The sequence below is a fragment of the Piliocolobus tephrosceles genome, chromosome 8 (assembly GCF_002776525.5).
Source record: "Piliocolobus tephrosceles isolate RC106 chromosome 8, ASM277652v3, whole genome shotgun sequence".
Taxonomy (NCBI): Eukaryota; Metazoa; Chordata; class Mammalia; order Primates; family Cercopithecidae; genus Piliocolobus; species Piliocolobus tephrosceles.
In genome coordinates, this window is record NC_045441.1 from 1,440,582 (window position 1) to 1,462,477 (window position 21,896).

Consider the following 21,896-nt stretch of genomic DNA (forward strand, 5'->3'; position numbering starts at 1 on the left):
TGCATCCACTTTAGGGCCCTGGCAGGCGGGGAGCAGTGCCAGGAGACGGGGTTCACACAAGGGAATGTTATCGCCCAGCAGGCTCCTCCTGCCTGCTGCACAGACAAAACCAGTTCATTGAGCCCATGGTATTGCAGTCAAGATAAAGTTTAATTAGAGCCCAGCCACGTGGGGGAACCAGAGTTCTCGCTAGAGTCAGTCTCCCTGAGGGCTCAAACGTTAGACTTTTCCAGGATAGTTTGGTGGGCGTTTGGGCTAGGGAGCAGGTGCTGCTGATTGGCTGGGGATGCCGTCACAGGGCGTGAAAAATGGTCCTCACCTGCTGAGTCCACCTCTGCGTGGGGCCACAGGACCGCCTGAGCTGTGAGTCATGAATCCAGGTAGGGTCAGTCTGTTTTCAGAATGCAAAAGTCTGAAAAGCATCTCCAAAGATCAATCTTAGTTTCTATAATAGTGATGTTATCTTTAGAAGCAACTGGGGAAGTCACTAATCCAGCAGTGAGGGATTATAGCTTATGGGCTGGGTGTGGTGGCTCACGCCTGTCATCCTAGCACTTTGGGAGGCTGAGGCGGGTGAATCACCAGGTCAGGAGTTCAAGACCGACCTGGACAACATGGTGAAACCCCATCTCTACTAAAAATACAAAAAATTAGCTGGGCGTGGTGGTGCGTGCCTGTAATCCCAGCTACTCAGGAGGCTGAGGCAGGAGAATTGCTTGAACCGGGACCCGGGAGGCAGAGGTTGCAGTGAGCCAAAATTGCACCACTGCACTCCGGCCTGGGTGACAGAGTGACTCCATCTCAAAAAAAAAAAAAAAAGTATGCTTACATTTTAGCTGAGTTCAGGCTTCTCCCATATTCCTAATCAATCAGCCTTTTATTAGTTTTACAAAGCCAGTTTCCACCCCTAAACAAGGAGGAGGATTGGCTCTATGGAAGGATCATTATCAGCCTTGCTGTAAGTTAAACTAAAAATTAAATTCCTAGACACAGCCCCTGCATCCAGGTCTCTGCTCTGCCCCACCCATCGGATGCGGCTTGGCTCTTGCACGCCCAGAACAACTCACACATCTCCCGAGTCAGGCCTGGCAGTGCCACCCCTGCAGGTGAACACCTCAGCTGGTGTTCGGCCTCAGCACACTCCTCCAGGCTCTGTGTTTACACTGCAGAGAGTTTCCTGGAAGGAGAAAGCCAGTTCGTCATTCCCTTTCTAGCCTCGGCTCCTCAAAGCCCAAGTACCTGCCTTGTAATAACCCTAATCTGCTGAGGAGAGACACTGCTAACGTATTGACTTAGAGCAAGTAGGCTTTCAGAAAAGGAAATTAAATCGGGCCAGCTTCCGTCGCCTCAGCTGGAAGCTTCAGAGCATCACAAACTTGTGGGCCCGAAATGCTCAAAGGCTTTTATGAAAACTACGACTTTGCCATGGTCCCATAGGTAAGCGTGCACGTCCAAGCGTCGGCTCTACCGTTTACTGCCTGCGTGACCACGGGCAAGTCACTGAACCCCTCTGAGTCCAGCCTTGAGACCTCGGGCTGCTGTGGGGAGGCCTGTGAGTGAGGAGACTCAGGTTCTGGCTTCGTTGCTGCCACTAACACACCAGTCCTGATCACAAGATGACTGTCCAGAATGTTCCTGGCCCGGGGTCAGCCCCCAGTCAGTATTTGGTGAATGACGGGGACCCTGGGTGAGTGACTCGGTTTGTCTGGCCTCATCTGTAAAATGATGAAATGTTCAGAATAGATGATCTCTGGGTCCCCTCAAGTTCAAATACGTGATACTTAAATCTGTTTAACCTCAGAGAGAAAGGGTAATTTTTAGATTTTTAGCTGAGATTGATGTACAAGCCCAGGCATTACAAATTGGTAAAAATAATACATCGGTAAGGAGTGCAGTATGCAGGAGGTAGGACCCAACACCAACAAGCTTAAGCTGAAAGAATCATTATTAACTCCTGCACAGGAAGAGTTGCAGAGCCTGGGACAGCTTCAGGCATGGCTGGATCCAGCGCCCCAGCAAGCTGCTCCATGTGGCGTCTTGGATCCACTTTCCTCCTAGTTGGCTCCTTCCTTGGTCAGGCTCTTCATCAAGGTGGCCATACAGCCCTAGGCACAGTGAGCTTCCCTTTGCTGCAGTGGAAGTCCACTGGCTGTCTTCAGCCTGCCGTTAGTTGCATATCTGTCCCCAAACTATTTGCTACAGCCAACGTCCTAAGGTGTCCAAAGCCAGGGAGGCATCATCTCTGCCTGGACCACATGGGCCAGCTGTGAGGCAAGAGGGTCCCTAGAGGAGATCCAGTGCCACAGTCAGAAGAAGGGGACCCGGGTATTCACCATGACAGCTGTCCTGCAGTGCTGATGGGCAGAGTTTGACTAGGTGGCCAGAACTTTTCCTGGTGGAGGTATGGGCAGTGTCTGTGGCTTCCTCAGCAGGAGAGCTGTTCAGATGACCCAGCCAGAGTTCCCGGCCCAGCTCCACGTTCCGCAGCATTCCGGGCACTGTGGGGTATAAAGGAACCACGCTGCAGCCTTCTAGATACTCACTATTCATGGGCGGACCCTGGTCTTGGGATAAGCCTGCACTCCTGCCCAGACCCCAAGCAGGCGTCTCAGCCCCTGCCTGTATTTCCAGAGCCCCCAGGCTCCCACTTCCTTGAGCATGTGCCCCCTCACCCATACCAAGCTGTGTCCGCCGGGAATGACCGCTCCCCACTCCCGTCCCTGGGAGGACACACAGTCCTCCCTCCCGCGCAGCCCTGCGTCCACACTAGCCCCTGGAGGGGAGGCTGTCTTCTCTCTCACGGGCGGAACTAGCTGTTTCTTCCTCTGCTCCAGAACCTGCCGCATACGCAGCTCTTTGCATATCCACCTGAGGACCGGTCTTTTTCTCTCTGAGTTTCACGAGGGCAGGGATCCCTCTTATCCCCAGAACCTTAGCATAAGGCCAGAACACAGAAAACATTCTGAAGATGTTAGAGGAAGGGAGGGAGGGAGAGAAACACATTTAGACAGGAAGGGAGGAAGGAGAGGAGCAGCAGGCATAGCCCAGGCCACCGGCCCAGAAGCACAAGTGACTGAGTGACCCCTGAGCTTGAAGAGGGGATGGAGCAGCCCCGAGGCCCAGGGAGCTCAGGGAGGGCCTAAGGCAAGGCTTCCTGTCCAGAGGTGCCCGGCCCAGCTCTCCTGTTTGCCCTGCAACCACTGTCCTTTCCCAGGAGCTCTAAAACAATTAAAGCGTTGAAACAAAACAAAAAACAGCACAGCTGGCCTCACACGCCAAACAAAGCCCATGGTTTCCTGTTCGTTTCTGAATCCACGCTGACCGAAAACTGATCCAGCCCCAGTTGTGTCGTGGGGACAGTAAAGGCAGGCAGATTCTACCCACCCTGCCATGGGGGGTCCTGGCGTGGACAAGCATGGCCCCCAGCCTAGCTCCCAGGAACTGCAAGAGCAAGGCCCCCTCTCCTAGAGCAGGACCCTCCGACACCCACACCGGCCGCTGGGACCCCTCGTGCGCCTTTGTTATCCCCAGGGTCGCTCTTTCGCCAGAGTTCATGGCAGCCGCCCAAGGACAGAGCCTCCAAATAAAAAGAGGTGCCATGTCTCCACACAGGCTGTCTCCTTGGAGCCTGTGGCCTCGTGGTTCCCTCGACCCTTAGCTCGTCCCTGGAGCCAGCTCACCTTCCCCGCCTGCTGAGCCCTGCCACCGACAGTTCGGGTCACTCGGCGGTCCTGGGGGCTTCCGGGGCCTACAGCTGGGAAGCTGGGTTGGGGTGAATCAGGAGGAAGGGTAAATCAATGAGTAAAGCCCCCGGCTGCTCCAGCTTCCCAGGGAAAGAACAGAAGCCCCCAGCCCACCTCACCAAGCCCTCAAATGCTGTGAGCATGCCTGCTGTCTGCCCAGTGAGTCTAGGAGGTGCCTCAGAATTTCCTGGGGCCCTGTAGACAGTGCGGGCACAGGCATGGCCCTTCTCTGGGGAGGAAGGTGCCCCTCCCAGGATCCTCTTCCACAGGCTTTCTCCAGATCTTGCCCTGTGCTTTGGGGTCTAGTAGTAGCCAGACCTGGGATGGCCACCCCTAGCTTCTGTAGCCTCCTTCTGGGGGCTGCAAGTAGTGGGGGCTCCAGCATGTCTACGTAGGAGGGGCCCAAGAGCCTCACTGTGATCCAGAGCGGGGCTTGGGACCCATCTTGACTGTGTTTGCGGCCTGGGTTGTGTGCATGTCGGGTGCATTATGTCTGTGTGAGGGGGTGTGAGAGAGGACAGGTGGGCTCGCTGCTGCCTGAGGCATGGGAGCCAAGGCTAGGGATGAGGCAGGGGGCACCAGATGGAGTGGGCAGGGCTGGGTCCCAGGTGGGAGGTAAACCTCCATAGATAACCCATTATTACCATGATTTTCCATCATCCAATACATTTGCCCAAGACTATGGGTCCAGCACCTTGCTATTAGAAATGAAGCTACTCTGAACCCCGTTACAAATCTTTTCCAATGTGTCGGATGCCTGCCTTGGGATAAAATGCTAGAAGCAGAATTTCTGGTCCAATGACATGAACATTTTTCACCTTTGAAATACTTCAAGTAATTGACACCCTGCAGCAGTGGCCAGATACAGGTCTCAGGGTGCATTCCTCTTCCCTCCTGCTTTTAAATCTTTCCTAGTTTGTTAGGCAAAAAGGCATCTCATTATTATTTTCCTAGATGGGCTTTTAAATGACTGGTCTGTGATTAAATGCCTGTGGAGGTCATGGTCATTTTTCCCATGGGGGGTCTGTTACAAGGTAAACAGACCCAAAATGTTCAAAGAGTTTCTTTGAGCAGACAGCAATTTATGAATCAGGCAGCACCAATCCAAAGGTGCTTTGGGGTTCTGCAGAGGGAACACAAGGGTAAGATTTTTATGGTGTGAACATGGGAGCTGGACAAAGAAAATACTTGATTTAAGACCATGTTGTTGCCTTCTTTGGTCTCAACTGTTAGAAAATCCCTAGTTGTATTGGTTTTCATGCTGCTGATAAAGACATACCCAAGACTGGGTAATTTGTAAAGTAAAAGAGGTTGAATGGACTCACAGTTCCACGTGGCTGGGGAGGCCTCACTATCATGGTGGAAGGCGAAAGTCACATCTTATATGGTGGCAAGCAAGACAGAATGAGAGCCAACCCCCTATAAAATCATCAGCTCTCGCGAGACTTACTCACTACCACGAGAACAGCATGGGGGAACCATGCCCGTGATTCAGTTCGCTCTCACTGGACCTCTTCCACAACACGTGGGAATTATGGGAGCTATAATTCAAGGTGCGATTTGGGTAGGGACACAACCCAACCATATCACGAGTTGTATCTCTGCCTTTAGTTGCATCTCTATCCCCAAACTAGTTGCTACAGCCAACGTCCTGAGGTGCCCTCAGTAAGTTGTTGGCAGCTTCTGATTGGTTAGGCTTAAGTTTTATTTTTCTTTAATATGGGCATTTACAAGAAATAGCCCAGGTTCAGTTTCGTTTAGGTTTGCAGAACCAGCAAGGGTCGAGGTTGTCGCCATGGCTTAACGGACTTTGCTCAGGGGATTCTCAAGCCTGATCTCCATTTTATTTTATTTTAATGGGTCCCAGTGTTTCGTGTTGGCTTCTTGGAGCTTCTTGTATATTAGGGATATCAGGTTTGATCGTGTGTATGGCAAATGCTTTTCCCTTTCTGTTGTCTTTAATTTTATTGTGTTTAAATGTGTGTGCTCAAACCTCCAGATCTGAGGCATCTTTCCTTCCCATTTTGAGACCAAGGAAATAGTCACCCAGATTTTTTAAAATAATTTTCAGGGTTTTATTTTTTCCATTAAACTCTTTCGTCCTCCTGGAATTAATTCTGGAGCCTGGCGTGAAGTGAGCTTCTAAATAGATCACTTGTTTCCAGAGACGTTTTTCCCCCGGAAACCATCTATTGATTTTTAATTTCTTTGTGATGCATCTTAATCATGTTTTAAATTCTCACACACAGTCAAGTCTGTCTGAGGACGTTCCTTCATTCCACAGACATCTTTACTGTTGCCCTGGTACCTCTAAAGCTTTCGTTTATATCAGTTTATTACACCTTTTTTTTCATGTTTAGGAGAGCTTGTCTTATTCCTCTTTGTTTCCTAAAATTTCTCAGCTATTCTATGAATTTTACAATCATTTTGGCAAGTTCTCAAAACAAAGCAAATGCTCCTGGGATTTTGATGGAAAGGTATTAAACAGGAAGGGGATTTGGAAATGCCCGCCGTCCTCCTCCTTTTCGTCTATCCGTGCTTGCTCCCGGGAGCTGGCCGTCCCCCCGGCACTGTGCTGCTGGCCTGGCAGTGCTCCTGGTGCAGGTCCTGCTGTTGCTTGTCATGTCATTCCTGGCAGTTTTATTGCAGCAGTTGCTGTGAGCCTGGGTATTGTAATGGCTTGTCCCTGCTCTGCCCACCGCCGATCGCAGCTTGAGGCTGAGGCTCACATGATTACTCAGGCATGTTAAATATTAGCCCAGCAAAAGGAGCAACATAGGTTTTCCCCAAAAAGGGAGCCAGGACTTGCTTTTTTTCTACACCCAGTGGGGAGTGGCTGCTGAGCGCAGGTCTGAGCCCAGCGTCCAGCACTGTGGCCTTTAGCCCTGCAAATTTCACCAAAAAAAGAAGACAGACTGACACCCACGCTCAGCATTTAAAATCACTTGGCAGGGCGGGCATGGTGGCCCGTGCCTGTAATCCTAGCACTTTGAGAGGCCAAAGTGGGTGGATCACTTGAGGTCAGGAGTTTGAGACCAGCCTGGCAAAACCCCATCTCTACTAAAAATACAGACGTTAGCTGGAAATCACTTGAAGCCGGGAGGTGGAGGTTGCAGTGAGCCGAGATTGTGCCACTGCACTCCAGCCAGGGCAATTGAGTGAGACTCTGTCTCAAAAAATAAAGAAAATAAAATCACTTGGTGGCTTTAGATGGTGTTTCTTTTGCTTATGGTGTTCATGTGGCTGTGGAAGACCGAAAAGTGTCCTGAAAATATTTGTTTGCTTTTTTTTTCCTAAGAATGAAAAAATTGTCATACAATATGGGTCCTACCTTTCTTCTACGTGCTCCAAGTTTTTAATTACTGTTGGTCGGAATGAGAGAAAAAAAATAGCACAGCTTCTAGCTGTTTCAGCTCCCCCTAGTGACAAATGAAGCCAGTCCTAGTGCCTATTAGGTGAAATTAAAAGGATTCAGTGATGCTAGTTTGAAAACGTGTGTTTGTAGGGAAGAGTGAATGGCGCTTGTTTACAGGGTAATGAACGTCACAACCCCCACTTCACAGGCTACAAGATCTCATCCTCGACGTTCCGAGGGCTCCCTGGGTAATTGTCAACATATCACGCGATAATGGCATTGTGTAAACCACAGGCCAGCCCTGCCCGTCCTGCGGCCACAGTCTCTCCAGCTGATGCCGGTGGGCCGGGCTGCGTGCAGGGCCATCTACGCGACCCTGGATGATGGATGAACATCTGCCGAGAGCCTACTGTGTGCTGGGCACAGATGGTCACCGTCCCCTGGTGGGAGCCGTCGCTCCGTTTCACAGATCAGAGTGATGAGCCAGCTTTATCCGGGGTCTGCAGACGGCTCCCTGGGCGCCGTCCCACCCTCTGGGCTGCAGCTCGTGTTGTTTCAGACGTTCCCTTCATGCACAAACTCACTAAGAAGCCCTCGCCAAGGAGTGCAGAGAGGAGAGGTTCTGGGGTGCAGGTGCCTCTGCCATGAGGGGATTCTCCAGGGCACTGCACCTGGCCCACAGCAGGCCATGCACAGGCGTTGCTGAGTGACTGGGAGGTTGGCCTACCCCTTCGCCATACCAGGGAGGATCTCAGGACTCACCGCTTCCTTCAGGCTCTCTGCAGCATACGTTATCCCAGGACACCCTCTCGCTGAGGCCTGTGGGGGGCCTCGTTGAGATTTCCCTAACTACAAGTTAAACAACAGAACAATCCCAGGAGCCAGCACCCCAAAGGCACCATGGGGATGCAATGCCAAGAAGAGTGGGTGAGAAGGACCGTGAAGGGCGGGTGAGAGGAGCAGCTGCTCAGGGAGCTCAGGGGTTCCCAGGAGGGAACTGTGGTGCCCCGAGGCAGACACGGCCCCCAGAAGGAGGACATGGCCCTGACCCCAGCCTCATCAATGTTGGGCCGGAGGGCAGGGAGGCGTCGTGCTCATGGGTGTGAGCCTAACCAGGCCTCTCTGGGCGGGGGCTCTTGAGGAAGCCTCTGGTGTGTCCCCCCATCCTCTACACTTCTGCTGGGGTGACCCTTGTGAAATGCAAATTCCATCCCCTCACTTTCTGTTTCCACCCTTCAGGAATTAAATCCACTCCTGAGACTGACCCCAGGGACCCTGAGGTCCTGCCAGGCCCACCCCCGCCGTGGTCACAGTGGGCGTCCTCCTGGCCCCCAGGCCGGTGTTGCCTTTTGTGCTCAGGCTTCACACGCACAGCCCGGCAGATGCCAGTGGCCAGGAGACCTTGGTGGCAGGATGGTATTATTACTCCCCCGATTTCCATCACTGTAGATGAAGGTTGTGGAGCATCGCGCGGTGCCCACTGCTGCATTTGGAAGGTCTCCCACACCTCTCACCATCCTGGGTTTCACTCCATAGCCAGCTTCCCCGGGACCCCTCCGGGTCGCCACATTGGCAACCAGTGGAGGCCTCTTTCTCCAGCACCCACTTGCTCAGCAACTTGCTGGCACCGACGGGAGCTAGAAAGCCCTGAGGTACCAACCTGCCCTTCAGCTGCTCCCCCCAGGCGTGAGCCCGCACTTAAGCTGCTCTGCCAGGGAGAGAGAGGATCACCAGCCTGGGCCTTCATGACCTTCTCTGGGGTTGAGCCCGCAACGGTTGGGGTCTCCTGTGAGTGGCAGAGCTAAGGGTGGATGGGGGGCTGCAGGTGGGCTCTGCATCATAGGAAAAGCTGGGCCATCTGCACAGAGAAGGGAAGCGTCGTCTCCACAGGTGTGGCTGGGCAGACCACCCCTCCCAGGGCCCCGCGTCCCATGCAAAAGTGGGGTTCACACCCACCCCACTGTTGGGAGTGCACCCAGAACAGCAGATTTGAAAGGGCTTTAATGGCAGTTTCTCACCCCACCCCCAGGCGTCTCTCAAACCCTCGCCCTGCTCCTCCTCCCCAGCCACACTCTCCCGAGAGAACTCTCCCCCTTTGCCTGTTTTTCTGTTGTTTAACTTCTAGTTAGGGAAATCTGAAGCGTACACAGGAGACAGATGAGTGCAGGCGCCTTAGTGTGCTTCATAGATTCTGTGTCACTTACAGACGGAAGGTTTGGGGCAGACCTGCCGTCAGCGCCATTTTCCCAAAGGCATGTACTCACTTTGCGTCTCTGTGACAGCATCTTTTTTTGCGGTAAAGTTTTTTTGTGTGTGTGTTTGTTTTTGTTGTTGTGAGATGCAGTCTCGCTCTGTCACCCAGGCTGGAGTTCAGTAGTGCGATCTCGGCTCACTGCAAGCTCCGCCTCCCAGGTTCACACCATTCTTCTGCCTCAACCTCCCGAGTAGCTGGGACTACAGGCACCCACCACCATGCCCGGCTAATTTTTTGTATTTTTCGTAGAGACGGGGTTTCACCAGGTTAGCCAGGATGGTCTCGATCTCCTGACCTCATGATCTGCCTGCCTCGGCCTCCCAAAGTGCTGAGATTACAGGCATGAGCCACTGCGCCCAGCCAGTAAACTATTTTTTAATTGAGGTACATACCGTGTTTTTTCAGACATAATGCTTTGCACATTGAACAGACTATGGTATAGTATAAGCATAGCTTTTATATACACTGGGAAGCCAAAACATGTACGTGACTCCCTTTTTCAATGATCTGGAACCAAACCCACAATATCTCCAAGGCCCACCCATGTCAAGAACTCTCCTGCACTCGCCACGCAGCTCAACCACAAGGCACCACAGCCAGTCTGGTTTCATCCAAACATCCACCTACTCCCCTCCCATGTGATCCTGAAGCAGCTCTCAGACATCATATATAGAGGTTTACAACATCATATCATTTTATTCACAAATACTTTTAGTATATATCCCTACAAGAACTCTTTTTTTTTTTTTTCTGAGACAGAGTTTCGCTCTGTCGCCCGGGCTGGAGTGCAGCGGCCAGATCTCAGCTCACTGCAAGCTCCGCCTCCCGGGTTTACGCCATTCTCCTGCCTCAGCCTCCCGAGTAGCTGGGACTACAGGCGCCCGCCACCTCACCCGGCTAGTTTTTTGTATTTTTTAGTAGAGACGGGGTTTCACCGTGTTAGCCACGATGGTCTCGATCTCCTGACCTCGTGATCCACCCGTCTCGGCCTCCCAAAGTGCTGGGATTACAGGCTTGAGCCACCGCGCCCGGCCAAGAACTTTTTAACATGTGTATTAGGGTTCTCTAGAGGGACAGAACCAATAGGCTGTATATAAATATATAATACATAAAAATATACAATGTATATTATATATAAAATATATAATATATAAATATATAAAATATATAATATGTACATATCCAAAATGCAAATTTATATACAATATATAAATATATGAAATATTTTTATATAAATATATGTATATAAAGGGGAGTTTATTAAATATTAACTTACATGATCACAAGGTCCAGCAATAGGCTGGGGTGTTGCCACTACTGGGGATGGGGAAGCTGTTTCTTCTGGCAAAAAAGTCTCATTAGAGTTTACAAGCTCAGTGTCTTCACCTTCATCAGGGTCGTCCACACATCCCCATTCCAAGTTCCAGAGTCTCATTGTTTTTCAGTCAGCGCCCTCACTTTAACAGGAGACGCCTGGCAAGGCTGTGCATGTACCTTAACTTGCAGGTCAGCCACTCACATGTTAAGAGCTTGTGTCTGTTTTTCCACAGTTTCAGCTCTTTCTCTACAGGAGTTAAGCCTCTCACTCAAGGCAGTCTTAGCAGATTTGAGACTCAGTGTCTGCTTCTGAAGTTGGGGACACACTCCCTGAGTTCATCATTTTCTTTCATCGCTTTGTCCACTGCAGTCGGGAGCAACCAACCAGCTTCATTATATTCCTTGGTTCTCCACATATGGTCAAAGGTGTTACATAGAGTCACTAAACCCCTTGCCTCTCACAAGCGGTAAATCATGAGTGCCAAATGCATTTATTTTGCGTAACTCTCTAAACAATTCATGCCAAGGACTATCACCGTTCTCCATACTACTAGAAGTAGAGTCCTTAGCATTTCTGGGTCTAATCATATTAAAACAGCCGACTCCAGAAACCCCAAAACCAACAAAAGAACCGCACCCTGAATATTCTGTTTCTCTAGAACCACTGCTGGTACCAAAATCTGTATTAGTCAGGGTTCCCTAGAGGAACAAAACTAATAGGAGATATATATATATATATTCCCATATATATAGGGGAGTTTATTAAATATTAACTTACATGATCACAAGGTCCCACAGTAGGCTGTCTGCAAGCTTGAGGAGCAAGGACGGCCGGTCCGAGTCTCAAAACTGAACCACTTGGAGTCTGATATTCAAAGGCAGGAAGCTTCCAGTACGGGAGAAAGATGTAGGCTGGGAGGCTAGGTCAGTCTCACTCATTTCACATTTTTTCTGCCTGCTTTATATTAACTGGCAGCTGATGAGCAGGTGCACACCAGATTAAGGGTGGGTCTGCTTTTCCCAGCCCTCTGACTCAAATGTTAATCTCTTTGGCAACACCCTCACAGACAGGATTAATACTTTGAATCCCTCAAGCCAATCAGTATTAACCATCACAAGGTATAACTACAAAGTCATTCTTACACCTAGGAAAATTAATAATACTCCCTCAGTGTTATCGGTTATCTAGTGAGTATTTGAATTCCCCTGGAATTTTCTGCTCTGACAGCCCACAGTTCTGTCCTTCAGAACTTGGTCAGCCCCAACCCATGCCATTGAAACCATGATGCAGATCTATGAGCTGCTTAAAAAAAAAAAAAAAAAATTGTATTTTTAATTGACGTATAATAATCATATACATTTATGGAGCACAAAGTAATGTTTACCATGTGGAATGATTACATCAGGCTAATTAGCGTCTGCATCCCATCACATACGATCATACTTTTGTGGCGAAAACATTTAAAACCTACTCTTCTAGCAACTCTCAAATGGTGCACCGTGATTTCTTATAGTCACGCGAGGCACTGCTTGTGGCAGAGTCCAGTGGGGGCTTGCGTCCCCGGTCTCGCCCTGGCCTTCGATTTGAGACCAACTCCTCGCCTGGTTTCCAGAGCACTCTGCCCTGGCTGCTCCAGCTCCGCTTCTCTCTGGGGTTCCTCGGGGCTCAGCTTTCCCCGGGTCCCTCCCCCACATCACTCTGCATCCTCAGCTGCCTCTGGAGCCACAGCTCCCGCACGAGCCCCCCTCCTGTCTGGAAGACTCTTAGGGAACCCAGACCTGCGAGTTCCACTGTCTGCCTGGCATCTCTGCTGGGAGGACCCACAAGTTCTTTGACCCAACTTGTCCAAAATTGAGTTTCTGTGTAGTAGCCCAGAAGCAGGCACTTAGAAGCCAGAATGCCTAGGTCTGGCTCCTGGCTTTGTCCCCATAACCTGGGCAAATGACTCCACCTCCCTGGGGCTCAGTCTCCTTGCCTGCAGGGCTGCAGAGAGGGCCGGATCCACAGAGGGCCCTGGAAGCCGTGCCGCAGGAGCTCTGCCTGGGGACGAAGGCATCACTGCTCCTCCCCAGCCTCTCGGCAGCAGCAGCCACGGTGGCAAGAAGCCTGCTCACATGTGCCCTGGGAAGGGTGCCTCCACCCACCCCAAAATCCATGACAGAAACTCCAGCCTCAGCCCAAGTCTCTCCACCACACCCAGACATTACATATTGTCAGAGGCTGCTTTTGCCCTAGGAAAGCAGAGTTGAATAGCTACAGTAAAGCCCTTTAGTTCCTCAAAGCTTACCACCCTTACTTACTATCTGGATCTTTACTGAAAGTATCGTTAATTCCCAGCCTAGATAAGCAGCGTGGACCTTCAAGCAAGGCAGATTCAGGTTCGAATCTAGCCCATTATGGGGGATGTGACTTAACCCCTCAAGGCCTCGGCTTGCTTGGTTCCCTGGTCACTGCGACTGGTGGATTCCAGGCCCGCCTCTGCCACTCTTCTCCCTGTTGCAGCCCCACCCTCGCTCAGACCGCCCTCTCCAGCCTGTGTCCTTGCAAAAGCTCCTCCAGGCTGGGTCCCCACACCCTGTGCACTGCCTAGCTACAGCCAAAGTCATCTCTCTCATGTACAGCTTTGACTGTCTCACTGTCTGCTTTCAAACCTTCCCAGAGAAACCTCTGATCTCTAAAGCCATTCAGTCCCCCGGACGTGCTGTGCCGTCTCTCCCGGGCCTTTGAACACGCGGCCCCCTCCACCTCAGCTGCTGGCCCCTCCCTGCCCCTTGTTCTCTATGCTGTAACTCTCCTGTCCACTCTTCAAGTCTCTGCCTGGATGCTCCTGGTCAGGAGGGCCCTCCTCGGCCCAGGCACTGCCTGGGGGAGCCCTGCTGCGCACCCCCACAGTGCTCTGGGCTCATCTCCAGCACAGAGCCCACCCTGAGCTGGAATTGCCCGATGACCTGCCCGTGGCCCGCTCTAGACTATGCACCACATGAGGACAAGTGGCTGATACCATCGCAGGCACACAGATCCTCCCTCATGAGCCAGTGCTTCTCACGGTACCTAGTGGAGAAGTGTTCAAAGAAAATTTATCAGATGGATGTTGCCTCTTGGCTAACAAGGGCTGCCTGTCTCCTTCCCCTGACTCTAGGACAAGGCCAGAGATGCTAAGGCCATAGCTAGGAAAGTCAGGCTCTGGAATGAGACCATCTAGACTTGAACTCCAGCCTTGCTTCTTGTTGGAGCATGCTATTTAACTTTTCATCTTATTAAACAGAAATAATGGGAGTGGCCTCCAATGATCCGCTGTGTGGATCACACGGGTAAATATGAAACCTGGGCCTCCTCTCCTGCCTGGGGTTAGAGCAGCAAGGAGACCCAGGCTGGCCAGGACAGAGACTGGTGGTACTTGCCCTCGTTAAGAGTTCTCGGGACCAGCCATGGTGGCTCACGCCTGTAATCCCAGCACTTTGGGAGGCTGAGGTGGGAGGATAGCTTGAGCTCAGGATTTGAGACCAGCCTGAGCAATGTAGCAAGACCTCATCTCTGGAAAGAAAAAAAAAAAGAAAGAAAGAAACAATTAGATGGGTATACTGATGCATGACTTTAGTTCCAGCTACTTTGGAGGCTGAGGTGGGAGGATCACCTGAGCCCAGAAGGTGGAGGCTGCAGTGAGCTGTGATCATGCCACTGCACTCCAGTCTGGGAGACAGAGCGAGACCCCATCTCAGGAAAAAAAAAAAAGAAAAATTATTTGAAAACATTCTCCCGCAAGGAGAAAAAGAATGGATGCTTCGCGGTCAAGGCCTAATAGCCAGCCGGGCCGGGCTCGTGTGAGGCCGTAAAACCCCATCCGCAGCTTCTGCAATGGTGTACAGGGGAGTGGAGTGCCTGGTGCTGGCGTCGGGCTCGCTTTCCTGAGTTGGTCTGCTTGTCCTGCAGCTCTTTGCTGTCCTGGCCTGTTTCTCCCACCCCCATTTGCTCCTGGGTCTTGTAAGCAGTGTTTCTTTGACCTTCCCCTCGAGGACCAGAGATCACCTGGTTTCTGGCACAGGCGCTCCTGGCCTTCGGATGTGGGAGGACTGTAAGAATCTCAGGGAGACCCCCACCGGCTGCCTGCAGTGGTCTCTGCTTTGTCATAGACGACAGGCGCTTGCCACACGCAGGCAGAGGCAGGGCTTAAAGGTTACTCTCATTTCTCAGGTGAGAAAAAGCAAAGTACGAATGGTTTCAGAGGGTCCTCCAGGAACGCTCAGCTGATCGGTGGGACCAGGACGCACAGGCCTGACCACTGCATCTAAGGCAGCGAGGCCCTGTGGAATCAAATCAGCACTGAGACAGAAGGCTTCAGGACGTGGGCCCTGAGGGCATGAAGCCAGCCTGTGCCCTCCTTCCCGCCTCACTTGCCCTGCAGGGCCTCTCATGATGGTCATATCTCCTGCCTCTGTGGAAACGTCCTGTAGCTCCTGTTACCGTTACCTGCAGGATGTCACAGAAGCGCCACCTTCTGCTAGTGGCCCAAACCCATCACACACACCCCTCACTTGCCCCTCACAGGGTTCCCAGAGTGGCCAGAGCCTGCTGCCAGTTCCCATTGCACTCCTGACAGCCCTGGGGTTAAAGGATGGGGACAAGGTTGCAAGGGTGTTGGCTGGGACACCTGAGCCAGGTGCCTTGAATTCTGTCCCAAGGCTGTTTGCACTTGACATACCAGCTCACAGTCACTATCTCCGGATCATGGCCTCTGCTCTTGTCCCAGCCCTCCCGTACTTCCTGCCTCTGCCTCAGAGCAGGATCTGCAAACAACTCAGGGGCCAAGTCTAGCCCATTACGTGTTCTTGTAAATAAAGTTTTATTGGAACACCGCCACACCCATGCATGTTGTTGGAGGCTGCTTTTGCCATAGAAGGTGGAGTTGAATCCTTGCAACAAAGCCCTTTCATCCCTCAAAGCTTAACATCCTTACTATCTGGGCCTTTACCTAAAGTTGTGCAACTCCCACCTTAGAGAAGCAGCCTGGACCTTAGAGTTAGGCGGATCCAAGTTTAGATCCAGCTCATTCTGAGGCCTGTGACTTAACCCCTTGAAGCCTCAGTTTTTTGTTTTTGTTGTTGTTTTTTGTTTTTTTGTTTTTTTTTTTTTTTGTTTTTTTGACAGAGTCTCGCTCTGTCGCCCAGGCTGGAGTGCAGTGGCACGATCTTGGCTCACGGCAATCTCTGCCTCCCTGGTTCCCACCACTCTCCTGCCTCAGCCTCCAGAGTAGCTGAAATTACAGGCATGCACTGCCACGCCTGGCTAATTTTTGTGTTTTAACTAGTGACGGGGTTCCACCATGTTGGCCGGGCTGGTCTCGAACTCCTGACTTCAGGTGATCCCCCCTCCTCAGCCTCCCAAAGTGCTGGGATTACAGGTGTGAGCCAGCATACCCGGCTTCAGTTTTCTAAAAGGAGAATAAAATCTTTCTCCAACAGGTTGAATTTTGCGAGTAGAAACTGCATACAATGAAACCAATGAGTTAGGGGCTGTGGTTGTGATGCCGTCATGATCTGTGAGGACCCAGATCTTCCTGTGAGGGGGACTCACTCTACGGGCCAGGAAGCAAACACAGTCTGCAAGCCGCAGAGCCGGTTGGCTGGAGTGGCTCTTAACTTTGTTTATTATAACAGTGGGAGATGATGGCTATTGAGCTGATAAGAAGGTGGACACACTATTCCCTGATGATGGGAAGCAAAGATCATTACTGGACGAAATCCAATGCCAGAGTTGTCTAGTAGTATTGAGGGTTCAGAGCTAACCTTTAAAATGGAAATATCTCTAGGACAAATATGTTTGTTATCACGAGTCTGAAACTCTCTGGCCTCAACCTCCTTTTCCTATGGAAACAACTGCTTTTTAAAACACAATCTTTAAAGTCACTTGGTTTGTTAGGATTGCAGCTGCCATGTCAGAGCAGAGCAGACTAAGGCCATCCCCCGGGGCTATGGAAGGAGAGTGTCCCCTGCCCCAGCTGCCACACCTGTGCTGCTCTCAGCCCCTCACCTGGAGTGCCCTGCCTTTCTCTCCACATATCCCTGTGCTTAGTTGGAACTTAGAGCACACAGCAACTCCTCCTCGTCTGTGTTCTTGAGGCATCTGTACTCAGAACCACTCAAATTAACCCATGCACAGTTCTAGAATTCTGTCATCCTCATTGACTCACCTGCCAATATAAACCCCATCTCCACTAAAAATAGAAAAATTAGCCAGTTGTGGTGGCGTGCACCTGTAATTCCAGCTACTTAGGAGGCTGAGGCAGGAGAATAGCTTGCACCCGGGAGGCGGAGGTTGCAGTGAGCTGAGACTGTGCCATTGCACTCCAGCCTCTGTGACAGAGCGAGACTCCATCCCCCCGCCCCACAAAATAAGGCCGGAAGCATCTCTTAGATTTCGTCTGCGTACCTGTAGTGCCCCACCCTGAGCCGGGTCTGGCTGTGTGTAAAGACATGCAGACCCTGACAATGGGTTATCGCCTGCACACCCACACCATGAAATCCAACATTCATGGCAAGGGCTGCACCAAACTCCAGCCAGTCTTGGAGCCCTCAGGATGTGCAGAGGCTGGGCTGAGGCTGGCACCTTCCTAGAGGAGCTGGAGCTACAGCTGGGATGTGTCAGTCATCTGTTACCACATAACAAATGATCCTAGCATAGCAACCTAAAATAACACACATCTCCTACCTTGGTTTCTGTGGGCCAGAAATCTGGGCACAACTTTGGTAGGTCCTCTGCCTCAGGGTCTTCTGGCACAGTGTCAACCAGGCCTGTGGTCTTGTCTGAAAGTTCAACTGGGGACATTTCCAGGCTCACACATGCAGTTGCTAGTGGGATTCCATTCTTTGTAGACTGTAGGACTTGAGTGCCTTGCCATGAAAGGCCTCTCCATGGGGCCTCTCACAACATGGCAACTGGCTTCATTAGCATGGACTGGCCAGAGTGCAGGAGTGGATGAGCAGGAGAGAAGGCACAGGCTCTTATTTCTGAGCCACAGCAGTGCCACATTCTACTCCTTAGAAGCAAGCCACGTATTCAGCCCACATTCAAGGGAAGGAGATTCCCAAGGGCGTGAGTACCAGGAGGTGCATCTGCAGACAGCTGCAGTGAGCTGCAAACAGCTCGGGCCAAATCCAGCCCATTGCTTGTTCTTGTAAACAAAGTTTTATTGGAACATTGCCATGCCCATGCATTACAGATTGTTGGAGGCTGCTTTTGCCATAGGAAGGCAGAGTTGAATAGTTGCAATAAAGCCCTTATGTCCCTCAGCTCATGTAGGGACCTGAAGCTCCTGGTGGGCACAGCAGATAGCTACTCAGCTGGCTGGGGTGCACCGGGCACCATGTCCTTTGTTCCTGGGGCTCTGCGCTTGCCCAGACACAGGGTTCTGCGTTTCCTGGGTTTCCCCCTGGCTTCCTTGCACTTCTGCCTTGAGTCATTGCTCTCTGTCTCCAACTCTCACTTGTCCCCACCTGAGTAGAAGCAGGGTAATCCCTTTAAATCTCCTGCTTCATCGAGAAGGGCTCCCGAGCTGCAGAATCACCCAGACCCAGAGCCTGTCTCCAGGTCCCCCTGCTCAGGGGAGCCGATTGCCGGCAAGATTTGCTGAGAAGGTAAATGAGATCAGAGAATTCTATTTCCCGTAGTTCCACAGGAAATCAGAAAGAGAATCTCACCAGGAAGATGTTGATGTCATTAAAGCAAACTGAGGAATATACAATTTTTTTAAAATCATATAAAGAAACAATTATTTCATTATATTAAAACATTAACATTGATTCTCAAATTATCCGTTAAAACCTGGCTTTACCCAAACAGTCAATCAATGGGCCACAGAAACTAAAAGTAGAAATCTAGCATGGTCTATCCTGGTCCAATACCGCTCTAGCCACAGCAGGTGCCCGGGGTGGCACAGGGCGGCTTCAGTGACAGGAGGCGCCTGGCATAGCACAGGGTGGCTCTAGTGACAGCAGACACCCAGCATGGCACAGAGTAGCTTTGGCAACAGCAGACGCCCAGCATGGCACAAGGTGGTTCTGGCAACAGTAGACACCCGGCATGGCACAGGGTGGCTCTAGCAGTAGGATGACCACCCGTCTGATATGAACCTAACACCGTGTTAAGTGAACACCACACCCCATGTTCCCACCCCCTACTCTTTCTCCTTCCATCTCTACAGTCAGCAGTGCCCTTGCTCCCTGACCCACTGTCATGTCTCGAATCTTCCCTGTTATTTAAGGATCAGCCAGATGTTCTGCTTTCCAGGAAATACCCACATCCCCAGTTGGGCATGCTCTCTGGGCCCCTGACCCTGTCCTCACACTCCGCCTGGCACCGTGATTATTGTGATGCATGTCCTTCTCTGGTGAAACTTGTCTTTCACATCTGGTGTCCACCTATCCCTCAGCCCCAGGCCTAGACCCTGATTAATATTCAGGAAGATTTTGGCAGCATTAGGCTGAGATAACAAACAACCTCCAAGCCTCAAGGGCTGGTCCTGCCAGTGGTGCTGGTCCCTCCCACTGCCGCCCTCCTAGTGCCGGCATCGTCTCTTCTGCTACCTGCCGTTTTCGTCCCAAGACTTTGGCTGGGGGAGAAGCCCCCGTGTGACTGCCAGCCTCAGGGCTGCTGGAAGAGAAGGTTGCAGGCCAAGTGACTCTCCAGAAAGTGAATCATTTGGTCATGTGGGGCGAGAGGGGAACATATGCAGTCCTCCCTCAGTTGGAGCGACCACCAGTCACGGGGCCATGTCACTGTCCCCAGATCAGATGGATGACCTTCCACCTGGTGGCCGGTGAATGTTTTGAATGAGTTGGCGCAGGCTGAATGAATGAGCATCATTCTCCCTGCAGAGTTAATTCCTACAGCTCTGAAAACTTTCCCTCACTCTCTGAGGCCTCCATTGCTCCACCAAGTGCCATGTAGAACCGTTTGTTTTTTCTCCTGAGGTTTGTGTCACACCAGTGCCTGTTCAGCTGCCTTACCTTTGGCAGAGGTTCCTAAACCCTGAGGTGAGGGGGCTGCAGCCCGGGCCTGCCATGCAGGGCTCAGGTTCGCGCCTTGGGTCTGGTGGGACGTGGAGTTAGAACCATGAGCTGCTGGTGCTCACCACCCACCAGCAAATTAAGACTAAGTCAGGGCAGCCACTGTGTCCCAGCGGCTGCTTTTGTTCCAGCTGAAGCTCACTGGCCACTTAGGGACAGCAAGCCCAGGGAGGCTGGGTGAGGCGACAGAACGCTGTCCTTGCTGCTGCTTGGGCTTGGCTGTAGCCTCCAGCCCACCCCTTCCCACAGAGAGGAGACCTCTGGAGAGCCATGCCATAGCCCGGCTCAGCCCCCAGCACCCAACCAGGCAAGGCCATCCAAGCAATCAGCCAGAATTCCAGAGCATTTCAGAAATGTCAGGAATCCCACGATGGCTGTCAGGTGAGGGGCCTCCAGAAGTCCTGAAAGCTTATCTCTCATTGCCTCAGCAAGATCCCTCTCCAAGGCTGCAGAGGCCCCCTGGCAAGGGTACAGGACCCATCACCGCAAGGACCCGAGTCACTCAGCTCCACGATGGCCTCGTGGCCTGAGCATGAGACCCCAGAGAAAACCCCAGCTTTGCACCTTACCCTTTAAATGCTGGTTGCAGGCCATCTACCTATCAGCAGATGCCGACAACTGCCGGTCTAAAATGCTTTTTAAAAATTTCTTGTATTTTTTTCTTTTAAAGCTTCCAAGCTGGTATGTATGTCATCCTTACACTGCAAACGCTAAGGTGGGAAAATAAAAAGCGAACGACAATCAGATGCTCCGTGGCTCCCAGACTGCACACGCTTTGCCAAGAATGAGAGTTGCCTAGGGGCTTGTCAATAGCAGGGCCTTCCTGAAAGTCAGGTTCTCCTGTCAGGGTGGAGACCCAGCGGCTTTCAGGAGCCAAAGAATAAGTCTCCAAACCAACGTGCTTTGCTCAGTGTTGACATATGTTTCTCTCTTCCCTGCTGGTGTCAACAAAAAATGCTTTGTTGCCTGCAGTAATTTTACGATCCAGAAGCACCTTGGTGCAGCATTGCTGGTGGGCACAGCAGTGCGGCTCAGCTGCCTGAGACAGAGCCAGGGGCCTTTGCCCAGTTCGTGTTCACCCCAGAGAAAGGGGCATGCAGGCCCCTGATTTCTGGGGGTTCACCTGGAGCTCACAGATTCCACCGGTTCCTGCAGGCAGATATCCAAGTCCAGAGCTGTCCTGGGCGTGCTGAGTTTGGCCATCTTTAGAAAGAAACCTTGGGGGTGTCAGGGGGAGGTGGGGGGACGATGTCTCACCGACTATCAGGTAATGGCCGCGCTCAATTTTGCCTTTCACATTTTAATTGTACAACAGTAATTTTGTAACGGAGTTGCCGATGGCAAACATGCAGAAGACATTAACTTTATTTATGTTTTGGATTATTAATGTGGCTGTTAAAATTCCTCCAGTTAGTTTTGATTGAATTGTTTTTTTGTGTGATTCTGTTGTTTAATGGAGCGGTAAATAAGAATTTCTGATAATGAGGCTGAGCGTCTGTCACAACAACCTGGTGTGAGCTATTAACATTTCCATTAACGGCAGGGTGGGCAGTGATAATATGGAAACCACACAGTTAGAACAAAATAAATAGTTGGTGTCAGGCTGCGTGGGTGTTAATTACTGTTTTATTCTGCACTGGGGGAGAGAGCAGAAAGTGGGGAGGGGGTGATGGGGCAGGGGCGAGTCCTGAGGTCAGTCTCTCCCAAGAAGGCCTCTCCAGAGAGCCGGGTGCTGGACCGTCTCCCTCGGACACGACTGTTTTATCGTCTCCATCAATGGTCTGTAAAAAGACTTGGTCAAAAGGCTGCACTCCTGGGCCGCAGCCCCAGCCCCGGCTGCAGGCGGAGGGGAGTGCTCGACTGGCCTCTGCAGGAGCCAGGCCCCCGGCACAGCTGCCCTGGAGCTCCCCAGGGCCCAGCTCATGGACAGCCGGGAGAGCCCCAGTGGGAGGAGGGAGTAGCGGAGAATAGGCCGTCCAGAGGAAGTGCGCAGCGTGGAATTCAAAGATGGTGTGAAGCTGGCACGGGGCAGACAGGACGGAGATGTTCTGGAATGCAGGCGTGTGCTCCCAATTCCCTATGACTGTGTGGTGAGGTGCAGAGGTGCAGCCACGCCTCTAATGGCAGTGTGGTGAGGTGCGGAGGCGTGGCCACACCTCTAATG

At 51.6% G+C, this 21,896-nt stretch overlaps 1 protein-coding gene across 1 annotated transcript in view; it reads left to right on the plus strand.

The window, feature by feature from the left end:
• SDK1 (sidekick cell adhesion molecule 1) overlaps positions 1-21,896 on the plus strand; it is a 985,027-nt gene that overhangs the window by 897,490 nt on the left and 65,641 nt on the right. The window lies entirely within an intron of this gene.